Below are 15,779 nucleotides of genomic sequence, written 5' to 3'. Positions count from 1 at the left end.
ATAAAAATCTGTCCATCCCTTTACTTGGAAATATCATCAACAAAATCATTAAGACCTATCCTACTAACTTAGACCACAGGTTTCTATACATACAATGCCATGAGTCTTTGAGTATGAGATCTATAAAGTTCAAACATCCTATTTATCTTTATTTACTTATTTATACATAAAAGCACATGATTTCATCTTAAGGATTACTCTTAAAAATATAAACAAGATTCATGTGATTAGTTTATTGAATAGCTACTGAACAATGATGTCATATTTTGGTCAAAGCAAGAAGTTACAAAGTTTTTTTGCAAGACATTCACTGCAGGCAACAATGGAAAAGTTATTTCACAGGCACTGGTGATCCTACTGACCTCTTCTGGCAGGATACAAGGTTTGATTGTCTAGATACAACCAATGAGATAATATGGCTTATTACATGGATTTGTGTCTTGTAACCAAGAAGGCAGAAGTCCTCTCATTGTTTAGGAAAAAAAAAATGTCTACTCTGTTTCCTGGTCTATACTGACTCTGCCAATCCTTCTGAAGGCCTGTCTTGGAGGATGAGGACAAGCATTCCAGGGACCAATCAGTGGAAAGACCCCTGGTGTGTTCAAGCATTTGAGTATAATGACTTTCTGCTTAGTGATTTAGCTTTAATTTACTCTTCAGAAGTGACCAAAGTAAAACATTACTGAAAATCAAGTAATGTAACTTGACATAGGAGGAAGCCAATCATATTGGGCTTTATAAGGAGTTTTAGGCTGCTTTAAGGAGCACCTGAAAGCATTTGAAGAAAGGGGTGACATGATCTAAATTTTAACAAGATCCCGGTTTTCTACAGAAAAAAAATGTAGGGTAGAAAAAAAAAAAATAGGGAAACTAGTTAGGTTATCATTGCAGTAAATCCTAGTGCCTGATGGTGATGGTTTAGATCAAGATACTAGGAAGCAGGAGTAGATAGATTCTGAATTTATCAGTTGTTTTTGGATACAAGTAACCAAATATTCAAACTAAGGTTTCTTAAATACAATTTGTATGCTTATTTTACAGGAAGCTTAGTGCCAGAGCAGCCTCAATGATATTATCAAAGAATTGCATTCTTCCAGATTTTCTAATCATCTTAAGCCTTAGAGTGGAAGTTGTTAGATGACTGCTACTAGCAATTGAAACTACATGCTCCTTATTCATACCAAGAGGGAGAGATTACTTTATGTGTCTATTTCAAAAGCCAGGATTCCTCCTTGCCAGATGCCCTTAGCCCTGTTTATTGACTCATATCTCAAGCTTGTCCATCCCTCATCCATTCATTTGTATGAGAAATGGAGTTGAAACTGACTAAATTATCAAGCAGAGCCCACTCTAACTGGGAATGGGGTTGACTTGCCTTGAGTCACATGGCTTATGTGAAAAAAGGACGAATACTTAAGGGAAAAAATGATTGTTAGAAAAGAGGAAGGGGGAAATAGATGCTGGGTAGACAACAAGCAGTGATGTCTATGACATGGGATATGCATTGAAGATGTTGACGGAACTTGCCAATAAATTAAATACTAAGAAGATTCAGAGCAGTTCTTACAGCGTTGGGTTTCAGCAACTGGGAAGGAAGTGGGGTATTTACTGATATGGGAGAGACTGGAAGAAAAATCATATTTGAGAATAAAGTCTTCTGTTTCCACTCTGAACTTTAAGATATCTATTAGATACTGTTCAAGCTGTTAGTGGATATAAAAGCTTGCAATTTTAAGGAAAGGGCAAGACTGAAAACAGAGAATGAAATTACACATATGGAGATTTCTCTTTCTTTTATGCAACTGAGACTGAATGAAATTACTAAAGAGATTATAGTACGGATAAAGCAAGAAACAGATACAGAACAAAATCTAAGCCCATGCCAAGATTTAGAGGTGGAATATAACCAGAGCCATTAAGGCAGCTAGGAAACTCAAGCCAAACTTCCCAGCACCGTATGTGTGGGTAGACAGAGAATAGGGTAAATTGTTAGCTCTCTGCCAAAAGGTACAGGGTAGATCATGATATGCCATAAAAAGGCATTATTAACATCTTAGAATCTTTCAAAAGAGTGCTGTTGGCTCATTATCATAGTTCTCTTAATTAAACATGAAATGGAAGTAGGCTAAAAAAACATGGCATACAATGGCAATAATTCTGATCCAAGAATTTTGAAAATTTAGAGGAACTTGAATTCAAAACTATTTCAAATGGAATTAAGTGATTATTGAAAATGAGGAAGGAAAAATAAAAACAAACTGGATTCTAGTTTTTATCTGACAACCTATTCACTTCCTTATTTCCTCTGAAGCTGTTTTCTATTTGATGAAATGTTCACAATAGATAGGCTTTTCCTGCCTGCTTTGGCAGGGCTGTTATGAAGATCAAAAGCTAAAGAAGTTGATTAACTGTAAAATCCCATAAAAATAATTTTCTTCAGCTGCTTGACTAGTCTCACTTTCAACCATTGATGGCTTCATCATCCTGATGCCAAATATCAATTTCTAGGTACTCAATCCTTAAGAAGAAAATGCTTTAATTCTGAAGTTTCATTAAGGACAAAACACTATATAACTAGTGATAACCCATTAAAGCCTCTTCCCAATTCCTCTAAATTTTCAAAATTGGACCTTGCACCAATTTAAAGTCATGAGGTGGTCATCCCTCTGGGTAATGATCTGACACTGTCAAGGTGACCACTGATACAGGGTCTAAAGATAGTCACTGACTACTGAAAATATATACACCATCAAAATATTTGTGCACATGCCTCAATAATAGCATGATTTCCTGTGCTATACTACAGGATTACAAATATATAAGATGCTTTTACACTTTCCAAAGTTCTTTTTATCTGATCATTCAGCAGTTCTGTAAGGTAGGCAAGGCAGAATTATGCCTGTCTTAGGAGGAGAAAACTTACTTAGGTTCAAAATCATTTTGAGGCATAAATTATATTTCAGGCACCCAACTCTATTTTGGTGTCAATACTACATCATGTTACATGCATTTTACATTTTAAAGTACTCAACAGTTCTAAAAGCTCTCCTTCTAAATAAGTAACACATTCAAGTTTGAGAATATCCCAATAAAAACTGTACATTAGCTTCATTGTATATCTTAACAGAAAGAATCTTTTACCAACTAAATTCTATCTTCCACTCACAAAAGTAGATGTGGCAACAACAATCATTTTGCAGAAATTTAATTATATTAAATGGATCTACTATGTAGTACCTGAGAATATGCCTGTTAACAAAGTATCTTGATCCTACTTCCCCAGTTTTGACAAAGGACACTGTTCTTAGAACTATGATCAAACCACTTGATTTTAAGTACTAATAGTACTCTATCAACTTTTAATACTATTATTAATGGCTCAGGAGCTAATTACAGCAATTGAAAATGATTAATATTTTTAAAACATATGTTTTAAAGGGTCACCTTAGAGATGTCAGCAAATGTGTCCTGAGCTTTCAAAATACAGATGAGATTAAGGTTAAATGTAACTTAAAAGAAGTAACCTTATAAATAAGATTCACATTAAACTGATGTGGTTAAATAAAGGTAATGAATTGGAATCAGATGAATTTACTGTCTCTATATAATAAAGTCCTGGAAAATCATTAATAGTATGAGTAAATTAATGACTAGAAGTAAAAGATCAAGACTTCTGAACCAAATAAAGATTAGATCAAAACATTTATTTTGTGTGTTACAAAAACAAAAAATAAATCCAAGAAGCTAATGAAATAAACATATTTCTTTTTTAAGTGTCCCATCCTGGGTTCTCCATCCTCGAATTTAATAAACAGTTCAAGTTTAGGTTGCTTCAACACTTCTTCTGGATGCTATGAAGTCTCCATCTTATAACCATGTTTCTCTAGTTCAGCTCTATAAAAAAACACAAAGCAACAAAATCACCAGACATTCTTTATGATAAAGAAACAGATTTTTTTTTTTTTTTTTACAAATAATATGATTAATAAAAACAATGAGCTAAAGCCTAGGCACCAATTTAAAATACTACCAAGTAGCTTTACTTTACTCCCTTAAAAGAAATCTGTATTAAGAAGGAAACTGAATGTGAATCAACATAATGCTAATAAAACTCTGCTTTCCCATTAGTAAACTTATTATTTTATATTCCTTAGTTTTCTGGTAAGTCTATTGATGGAAAAATATGAGAGATTTGCTATTTTCCAAATATCTTCAAAATACCATACAAATGTCCTATTCATAATAAATATCTAAACAAATTTTAAGAATTATCAGCCAATATGGCTAAGAACACAAGATACTTGGTACCAAACTTTTAGGAATTTTATAATCATAATAGGTATCACTGTTATTTACACCTAAAGAATAAACAGACTGCTTTTCATACTGACATGTATCTATTGCTCTAACCAAGATAAATATTATTAATCAAATTTAAAGGAACATGCCAATTTTATACATTAACTATATGTAGGCAAATCTATATATAATAAGTTATAAAATACTAAACAAGACTTTACCTTTTAAATTTTAAATGTGGATAAAAACCTCAAAAATTTATAATAAATACTTTTTTATAATTTTAAAGATACTGTTTATAATTTTTTTGATACTGTTTATAATTTTAAGTGATTTATTCAACCTCAAGTTTCAGTCATACTTTGAAAACATCAACTGCAATTGTTGATCTGTCTTGTATAAAACAGATGCACAGAAACGTTTAGCCCTGTAATCAATTTCAGCTACTTAAACTACCACTCCAAATATGACCAGTTAATTTCTCTGCCACAATTCAATTTTATAGAAGTTTGCAACAAAATTATTTCAGGGCCAAAATATGGCAAAACATTGTGTAACTGTAAAGTATGATCACGTGCCCTACCCCACTACATACAGTAAGATAAATTGACATCTGTTCTCAAGTATAACTTAGCTTGGACATTATCACACTATCCAATGTAAACACAACACAATAAACACATGGTAGGAATGATGTATAATACATATTACTCATTTCCTCAAGTTTCACTAAAATGTTTACAGTTATTAATAATACAAATATTGGCCTAAAGTCTATGAATTATTTAGGCCAGAGATTACTGATAGAAGACATTTTTGTCTTCTGCTTAGGTGTAGAGGGTGGTATGGGCTGGTGGTAAAACACCCATTTAGGAGTCAAAAGATGAGAGTAAATTTCTGACTCTAACCCTTCCTTTGCTAAATTTAACCAAAATGCTTCCCTTGCCTTCTGCCCCTTTTCAGGAAACTGAAGGTATCTGTCCTTCAGGTTTTCTACTTAAAAACAACAAAACATCCCTGAAATTCAGCTTACAATTTAGTTAACAAGTACACCAAGTCTGTCCAGGTTTGTGCTTGCCTTCCTGTCAGAAGGTGGTGACTACACATTTAGAAACTGTTTACAAACACAAAGGAGATTATGATATGCTTCTCTGTTAGCTAAATTTTTAGAGAAGATGAAAAGTTTTTTGTAAGAGATAACTTAGAACTTTAAATAAATGAAAATAAGTCAAGGCCACTAAATACAAAACACAAACCAAGACGAACACCCTAGTATCATCAGCCTGGCGAGTAAAAAAAAAAATCCAACAAAGAGATGAAAGAGGAAACAAATCCAGCACAACTGGAATATCATCATAGGACCCACATAGTGAATGTACACTATTTGATTTTTTTTTTAAGAGAGAGAGAGCACGAGCTGAGGAGGGGAAGAGAAAGCGAGAGACATAGAATCTAAAGCAGGCTCTTGGCTCTGAGCTGTCAGCAGAGCCCGATGCAAAGCTTGAACTACGAGACCATGACTTGAGTCGAAGTTGGATGCTCAACAATTGACCATCCAGGCACCCCTATGAATGTACACTATTTGAAACAAAAATGGCAGCATTTCTTTTTCAAGAAAACAAGAATAAGACTAGGAGCCACTGGTTGGTTTGAGAACTCCTTTCATTATCCAAGAAACTACTCTGCTATAGGATGGTGTTTATATGTGACATAGTAAATCAAGAACGATATTGGCTTCTTGGATTTCTTATGTAACATGTACTGCAAGGTTAGGAAAATCTCATAATCCTACCCATTTCTACTGAATATGTCTCCAAGTAACTCCAAGAAGTAGAAGTAAAAGTCATTCCGTGTTTGTGTTTCTGACACCTTTGTTTCTCTATAATGATTTATGGTTACTTGGAGACACAGGTGACCGTTTTCTCTCTACTTCTATACATTTGTTGTAATTAGACTGAAGAGAAAAACATGGAAAGTGGCAAGCTAAGCCCTTGCTAAGGTATGTAGCTAATAAAAGGCAGATCTGAAGTTGGGACCCAGGGAATCAGCAGGACTCTAGAAAATGTACTGCCTCTCCAAAGTTAGAGGGATTAAGACCTATATATAATATCTGAATGCAGTAAAACATGTTCTTTACCATACTTTATAATATTACATTAAACATCTATATATTTAACAGACTGGGAAGAATATCTCTAGAGACTTGTTGTAACTATGACAATTTTTTTTAAAGCAAAGATAAAAATATTGTATGAGGCTTTAATGTCTAATATAGTAGTCTCATGTGGCTATATATTAAAATTAAATTAAAAACTCAATTCATCAGCTGTACATTTCATGTGCTCAATAGCCATATGTGGCTAGTGGGTTTTGTACTGGATGGGGCAGCTTTATAGAACATTTCTGCCAGTACAGAAAGTTCTATTTCTTGGCACTGGTGATATATCAATACCCATGCAGAAAAAACTCATGACTCAAACAGAGAAAGGAAAATCTTATTCACTAATAAAAGTATCAGGATTTATATTCTTAAGGAAATAAAAAAACCTAAAGGTAGAACACAAGAAAACATAAGAGCACTGTGTAGGTATATTATACAAACACAAGCCACAAATATTATAAGAATAATGCTCCATTTCCAAACCAGTAAAAAGGCAAGAAGCAGTCATGACAAAATATCCAATTATCAATATATTTACTACTAAAAGATTCCTGATGCTTGTATTTAATAATGATTTAATTTTTAAGAGAAAAGTGCTATTTTCTGACTTTGAAAGACAAAAAAAAAAGAAAAACACATTCTGGAGAAATTTGAGTTTCTTTGTGAACTCATTTAGCTTCAACTTGAAAAATTTCTAGGTAACAGAAAAGGAAAAAACTGATATATGATTAAGAACTCAGAGGCGCCTGGGTGGCTCAGTCAGTTAAGCGTCCGACTTCGGCTCAGGTCATGATCTCAGTTTGTGGGTTCAAGCCCCACGTCAGGCTCTGTGCTGACAGCTCAGAGCCTGGAGCCTGTTTCAGATTCTGTGTCTCCCTCTCTCTCTGCCCCTACCCCACTCATACTGTCTTGCTCTCAAAAATAAACATAATATTTTAAAAAAAATTTTTTAAAGGTAGCAAGAGTGTTCTCTGATGTTGCTCAGTTTTAAAACAATATAAACCAAAATGCAAACAGAAAGGAGGCAAAAATTTGTACACACAGAATTTAATCGCAGAATGTATTAAGAGCTATACAAAGAACAAAAAGTGCTTTGAAGTTCATACATGAATAAACAAGAATGAGGACAGATCCAATGCTTGGAATAGATATTAACAGATTTAGAGAAAAAGCAGAATTATTGCTTAACAGCTATTGTTCCTATATTGTTCATAAAACTGCATCAGGAAAAACATCATTAACACAAAAACGAAAACTAAGACAGGTGAGATAACTCTAAACTGCATTAAAGTAGTTTAAAAATCTCTAGATTCTGAATAATTACATCTCAGGGTACTGAAAAAAACAAAAAGATATAGTCAAAAACAGTCAGCCATTTTGAGAAATCATGCAGAATTGTAAAAGTACCAGAGTAACAGTGAAAGGTAAATTGTGCTATTTCCAAAACGGGGAGAAAGGTGATAGATACAATTGTTTAGTCTCCAGCAAAGTACTAAAATGTCTTCAGAATATAGGGTTTTTGAGGCCATGAAAAATGCAGTGTAGGACAAAAGGTACTGCATTATTATTAAAAATTTTAATTTATTATAAGTCATCTTTCTTTCTGAATATACTAGACTAGAAAATTAGAAGATTGCAGTAGAACTGCAAGACCTTGATTTGAGCAAAGTATGTGACAGTTCACTTAGATAATTTTGTGGCCATGACAGACACATATGGGTTGAATCAAAATAAAATTAGGAAGGAAAGAATGGTCTCTACAACAAATGGTACTGGTATTACTGGATATCCACATGCAAAAGAATGAAGTTGGACCCTTATTTAAAACCACCTATAAAAATTAATTCAAAATGGGTCTTAGACCTAAATGTAAGAATTAAAATTCTGAAACTATTAGAAGAAAACATAACGGTAAGGTTTCCTTGGATTTGGCAATAAATTCTTAAAAAGGAGATAAATTGGACTTCATCAGAATTAAAAACTTTTGTGCCAAGAACATTATGAGAAAACTGAAAAGACACACAGAATGGGAGAAAATATCTGTGAATAATATGTCTGAAAAGGGCTTAGCACTCAGAATATATAAAGAACTCTGGGGCGCCTGGGTGGCTCAGTCGGTTGAGCGTCTGACTTCACTCAGGTCATGATCTCACAGTTTGTGGATTCGAGCCCCACACTGGGCTCTGCGCTGCCAGCTAGCTCACAGCCTGGAGCCTGTTTTGGATTCTGTATCTCTTCCTCTCTCTGACCCTCCCCTGCTCACACTTTCTCTCTCTCTCTCAAAAATAAGTAAAACATTAAAAAAATTTAAAAACAAAAAAAACTTTGACAACGAAAAGATAAAAATCCCAATTTAAAAACAGGCAAAGAACATGAACAGATTATTTCTCCAAAGATATACAAATCACCAACAAATATATGAAAATAGGCTCATCATTAGTTATTAGGGAAACGCAAATCAAAATTAAAAGAACTACTGAGCTATATAAAATCTGACTTAAAACTTACCGTAACTGATTGGAGAAGTCATCCTCTACATTGTCATCATCCCAATTATCCTCCCAGACATGTGCATCTTCATCTTCATCTAAACCAGCCCAGTCTAAAAGCAGAAACAGATGCTGTCTAAATACTTCTCATATGTTATTTCCATAAATACAAAAACTTCAGAAAGTTTGCCACTAAAGACTCTCACAATTCAAAACATCTAATAACATATTTGTAAAAAACAAAAAAAAAGTAATCTTCCTCTTTAAATCTCAATTTACGCTGTCTTGTTCTCAGTTCTTGAATTTGCTGATAATCTAAAACAGAAGTTAATTCAAAAAATTCTATTTGTCATGAAAATTTAATATAATTTCAGGAGGATTATTTACTTTCCTGATTTTTCCTTGGGCTGATTTTTAGAAGGTCTATTTCACAATCTTTAACAACAGCACCAACAATGCTAAAGCAAGCTGAGTAGCAGAAGATACCAGCCTGGAATTCAAAACTGCTAAACCTAAAAAAGGATGACTCATACCTAAGTATGAGAAAAGTAGACTAAATGATAAGTATCACTAACTTACATAAGTATCATTAACATTTACCTACTATTAATATAAAATTTTGATTTTTTAGAGGAAGCACAAATACAAATATGCACAAAGAGTAATGCTGTGAGCTTTTAGTTTTCTTAATTTCCTTTTTTCTTCCTTCCCTTTTGGTTACGGGGGGAGGGATTTGATTTTAGCTTTTGTTTAGTATACTCAGAAAACATATGTAAACTAACATCTCCTTCCCTATTACTTCAGATCTTCCCATTATCATTTCTTACCTATACAATGGCAATATTCTTCTATCAGGTTCTTCTTGCTTCTAATCTCTTGATCCTGATAAAAATCTAGTCTCCAGGGTTATAATGTCACTATGTATTCTTTTCTTTTTTAAATTATATCAAACTATCCCAGAAGCAAGAGTTTATACATACTCTGCTTTCCTACTTAAGATGGACCACCTACTATAATCTTGACATAGCTTTATGTTTTATCAGAAAAAAGTATCTGATTGTTCATAATGTATTTGATTTAAGATAAGTATTTTATCTTTTTTTAATTATCTAAATTTAAATCCACTGGGACTATTCACTCATGTTAGTCATATGGCTTGAAGTACTCTCTCACACACATTTCCTCAAGGTAAAACTAATAGTGAAGAACAATCCACCAGCTCTTCATTTTTATTCAACTCTTATCTTTACTTCACGTTTTGAAATTGCTTAAAATTTCTATTCATCAAACATGCTGTTCCTCATCTCTTTGTCTTTTCTGCCATCTTTTGAACCTACCACTCAGACGGACTTCTACTTACTTAAAACACCTTAATTAGTTAAAATACCATTGCCCATTAAAAGGAACTATGGCTACCAGAAGAAAGGACTGATCCTAGACCTGCAATAAGAAAATTCATAGGTATATGGGATTCCTTTTAATAATGCCTGAAAACATGTCAAAATGTACAAAAACTGGCTTAAATGTGTTTCCACTGGCCAAATATGGAACCTGATAATCACAAAGACTAACAATCTGAATTAAATTTAAAAATATATGAGTTCATAGCAATATGTTAGGAGATAGGCGCTGGGGAGGAGATCTTCTTTACAACTCTCAGGTATATAAATGCAGAAAGAATGACAGAATTAGAAAATCACCATTTTGTAACTGTCAGCACAATTTAGGCAAGGGTCAACAATGGATACTAAAACAACTAAGTAAAAAATTGTTGCGACTACAGGATAGATTACATACTTATTATGAGAGGAAAATGGAGAGATCTGGTAATCACAATCTTAACCAATGATGAAACTTAACATCACCAATAAATTGTGACAACTTTGACATGTATCCCTTGATGTGATGCAGTGAGAAATAAACATCACCCATGCAGGACTCTCACTAAAAATGTTGATCCTTAATCTAGTCATAGGAGCTATCAAGGCAAATCCAGAATGTGAAACTCTATATAACTGGTATCTTCAAATAAGTTAATGTCATGAAAAAACAAAAAATGAATGTTCTACATTTAAAAAAAACTAAAATGATATAAAAACCAAATATAAAGCATAAACTAATGGTATGCTGGATTGGGGAAAAAAGGAGACATTCCAAATAGTTGGTAAAGTGTGGATATGCACTGTGTTTTGGATATTACTGAATTAACGTTAATTTTCTTAAACATAATTGTAAAATTGTTTTAGAGTAGCATGTCCTTCTTTAAGACATGCATGCTAAAATACTTAAGAGTTGTGTTATTTTGTCAGCAGTTTATTTACATATGGTTCTCATATCCAGTATATATCATAATAAAAATAAACATAACAAAATGTTAGCAACTGATGAAACTTAGGTATTTGTTGTTGTTGTTGTTGTTGTTTTTTGCTGTAATTTATTGTCAAACTGATTTCCATACAACACCCAATGGTCATCCCAACAAGTGCCCTCCTCAATGCCCATCACCCACTTTCCCCAAGGGATAGAGAAGTGCACATAGGTATGTGCATATTATAGATAGAAGCACACATACCCTAGTGTTTATAGCAGCACTTTCAACAATAGCCAAATTATGGAAAGAGCCTAAATGTCCATCAACTGACGAATGGATAAAGAAGATGTGGTTTATATATGTGTATATATATATATGTGTGTATACACACACACACACACACACACACACACACAAATATACACACGCACAATGGAATACTACTTGGCAATGAGAGAATGAAATCTGTCCATTTACAGCAACGTGGATGGAATTGGAGGGTATTATGTTGCTTTTTTAAATTGAAGCAAAACTGACATACTAGTTTGAGGTATAAAATACGATTTGATAATTGTACATTTTGCAAAATAATAACCAAAATAAGTCTAGTATATATGTATCACCATACATAGTTACAGAATCTTGTCTTGTGATGAGGACTTTTAAGATCTAGTCTATTAGCAACTTTTAAATATGCAATACAGTATTATTAACTATAAGCACCATGCTAAACATTACATCCTATGACTTACTTATTTTATAACTGGAAGTTTCTACCTTTTGACCCTTCACCCACTTTGTTCATCCCCCACCTTGTCCTCTTTTTTATACTTTTCTGTAGGGTTGAAACCTTCAAAATTAAAAGGTGGGAAAAAGTTTTTTTAAAAATCAGTTTGGAAATCATCTCTGGAAGCTTTCCCTATTCCCATCTTCTCCTTACCTTCAGACATTAGGTTCCTTCTTCTGTGTCTATTTCTCTTACAGCACTTACATACTGTACAATCACAATTATCAATTTATATATCTTTGTCCATTACTAGTGTCTGAGCTCCTTAAGACTAACAGCTATTTTATTTACCTTTGCATTCTTAAAAACAATACCTAGCATATGCACAAAAATGGCCACAAAAGATGAAACAAAACTCTAAATCAGACCTTCTGTATTTGTGTATGACCCTTCTCCCCATCAAAAACAGTAATTATAAATTACACTCTCTCTTAAGTATATCCTAGCCATAAGCTTCACCGTAGTAATTGCTTATTAGAAACATGGCTAAGATTGGGGCGCCTGGGTGGCTTAGTCGGTTAAGCGTCCAACTTTCGCTTAGGTCATGATCTCGCGGTTCGTGGGTTCGAGCCCCGCGTCGGGCTCTGTGCTGACTGCCAGCTCAGAGCCTGGAGCCTGTTTCAGTCTGTGACTCCCTCTCTCTCTGACCCTCCCCTGCTCACGCTGTCTCTCTCTCTCTCTCTCTCTCTCCTAGAAATAAAAAAAAATTAAAAAAAAAAAAAAAGAAACATGGCTAAGACCATTTCAACTTGAAAAGAAAAATTCTAAATTAACAAAAGGTATAATTTAAGCTTTCTTATAATGTACATATAAACTTAAACCTATTCAACAATGGTTCATAATATGGGCATATTATTCATTATGTTTTTAAATGTAATATATGCCATCATCATGATTTAAGAATAGAAGTACATTTATCTACCTGGCCCCCCAAACAAGAACCTTAGGAGGCATCTTAGCTACTTTCTCCAACTACCACAATCACTCACTATGTCCCTTCCATGTTTCAATTCCCAATTATCTCCAGAGTTAAGTCTCCCCTTCCCTATTCTTACTGCCACTTGTTAGTTCAGAATTGTTCCCTTCGTATATATTACTGTAGTCTTCTTTCTGTCCTCTCTTCCCCAGTCTAACACAGTTTATACCCAACTTCCACTGATGCCTAAAATACCACCACCATTCTTGTCCATTACTATCCAAAACCTTCAAGTAGGAGCCACATTTTATTACATCCACAACTCTGATGCCCACGGCTGAGTTCTGGGCACATAACAGACCCTCAACACTGGGTAAATGGAGCTACACTTCTCAAATGCCCTCCAAGTAGCCAATGTCAAGAAAACAGATGCCAGTGTGGTTTCAGTGAAACCAAGAGTATATATATTTCAAGATAAAAGAGATCAACAATATCATATATTGGGGTGGGTCATATAAAATTCTCATTTATTGTAAGAATGGTTTTGAGAATAGTGATTACTTCATTCAATGCTCCTCAAAAAGAGATTGTAGGAAATTGAAGAGCCCAGTACTGAAAAGATGAAAAAGTTTCTCTTAGGCAATTTATTTCAGGTTGCTAGGAAGCTCAGTCAAATATATACCCAACTTTAGGGGCACCTGGCTGGCTCAGTTGGTAGAGCATGAAATTCTTGATCTTGGAGTCGTGAGTTCAAGCTCCATGTTGTGCAAAGAGCTTACTTAAAACACACACACACACACACACACACACACACACACGGAATACCCAACTTTAATCACTGGGCATAGGTCAGTGAATGTATATTCATTAATAAAAGCTCTCAATAATCAAAAGTATTTTTATACACATAAATTTTCTTGTATCTCTTAGCAATATTACTCTCAAACAGAGAATACTGTAATTACCTAAATTCAAATCCTACACTATTCTCTGAGGTCGTTAACAACAGTAATGCTTAATAGTAGTATTAATTACATCTCAATTTTGACTGGGCTAGAGACAGCCTTAACATTTTCTCCTTTCTTATAGTAACTGAAGCTCATGCTGAAGATTTTTATTTGGTTTGTGAAACTAGCTATATTTTATAATGAGAATAGATTTAGGTAGTTAAAAACTAGGGAATCACATTAGTCTACGGAACTCCCTTAGTCTATGGAAGTGTGATCAGAAAGCTACTGCAACCCATTTTTATATATCTATAGACTCCCAAAGTTAAAATAAACTGAAAGAGTAACACTTTTGTACCTTCATAGACTAGAAAAGTGACTTAGTTAAGTCAAGAGTTGATTGTTAGGTATTTGGATAAAATAGTACTGTTAACTCTCATACTGCCATTTTGATCAATAATCAACTGTTTACTATACACATTATAATGTTATGTATAAACTTTCTTTTTGTTCCTAATAAGAGAAATTTCAGAAAGGATAAGCTATTCTAAGGAACAAATAAGGGGACAGAAATAGCAATGAGTGGCTCAATTGGTTGATCATCTGACTCTTGGTTTCGGCTCAGGTCATGATCTCAAGGTTGTGGGTTCAAGCCCCACACTGGGGCTCTCTGCTGTCAGTGTGAAAGTGTGAAGCCTGCTTTGGATCCTCCGTCTTCCCCCGCCCCTGCCTTTGTCCCTCCCTTACTCATATTCTCTCCCTCTCCCGCCCTCAAATATAAATATGTTAAAAGAAAATTTTCAAATAAAATTATAGATCTTAGAGAAAGGTTGGAGATCACTATACATCATGCCCCTCTGTTTCAAAACTGCCACCAATATCCTAAAAGGATGAACACTGTCTTACAAGAAAATACTACCTTTCTCTATACCAGTACTTCATGACCTCAGATCCTAGACTTTAAATATGATATTTGATTCAACCTAGAAATAGGAATTGTCAAATTAAATATTTGTCTTACTGATGACTTTAAAATGTTTATTTATTTTCGAGAGAGAGACAGAGTGTGAGTAGGGAAGGGGCAGAGAGACGGGGAGACACAGAATCTGAAACAGGTTCCAGGCTCTGAGCTGTCAGCTTAGGGCCCGACACGGGGCTCAAACCCATGGACCATGAGAACATGACCTGAGTGGAAGTCAGACGCCTAACTGACTAAGCCACGCAGGCACCCCCATCTTAATATATTTTAAGCAATCTTCATAAAGATATGTAATGGAGTTTAATGTCCCACAAAATAATCTGAATATATTAAGACTGGATAATATGTTCTTAAGTAAAGGGGGTGATATAACTCAAGTCACAACTAAACTATTTTGAGGTCCTAAGACACAAAGCCTCATATCAACCTGCAACACTTATAATTAAATAGCTTCCTAAATTCTTAACTAGGTAGTTTCTGTACCACTACCCCCCCCCCAATTAACAATAATGTATCAAAAGATTTAAGTTAGAAGTATAAAATAACAAGAATATTTATTTCACATTTCTTTGCTAGTCTTGTAGACTGACCCTTTCAAGCATAAAAACATAGACCCTCAACCCCAAGCAGGAACTTTTAATCTATGACTTAATTGAAAATGTTGATTTTAATACTGTTATTACTTCACATCATTCAAACGTCTTCAAGTTGGCCTTCTTTTAACTGAAGAATTCTTAACTAAAGAGAAAACAAAACACAACACCAAACCAAACTTGTTAATTTGTATCCAACTGCCTCAAGGATCACCAACAAGAAATATAACGGACTCAATAACTTGTTTTGTAGGAGTTCCCAATTCTTTTTTTTTTTTTAATATTTTTATTTATTTC

General features: G+C 34.0%; 1 long non-coding RNA gene across 1 annotated transcript in view; it reads right to left on the bottom strand.

Moving 5' to 3' along the window:
• Positions 1 to 207: 207 nt before the first annotated feature.
• The window catches only part of LOC120234405, a 39,628-nt gene continuing 24,056 nt past the window's right edge, over positions 208 to 15,779 (bottom strand). Inside the window, exons 2-3 of the long non-coding RNA XR_005529080.1 lie at positions 8,969 to 9,062; positions 208 to 3,894 (exon numbers count right to left, since the gene is read on the bottom strand). This is a non-coding gene — a long non-coding RNA (uncharacterized LOC120234405). The remainder of the gene's footprint in view (positions 3,895 to 8,968; positions 9,063 to 15,779) is intronic.

The sequence above is a fragment of the Hyaena hyaena genome, unplaced genomic scaffold (assembly GCF_003009895.1).
Source record: "Hyaena hyaena isolate Hyena2069 unplaced genomic scaffold, ASM300989v1 scaffold_109, whole genome shotgun sequence".
NCBI lineage: Eukaryota > Metazoa > Chordata > Mammalia > Carnivora > Hyaenidae > Hyaena > Hyaena hyaena.
This window is presented reverse-complemented; position numbering and strand designations above follow the sequence as displayed.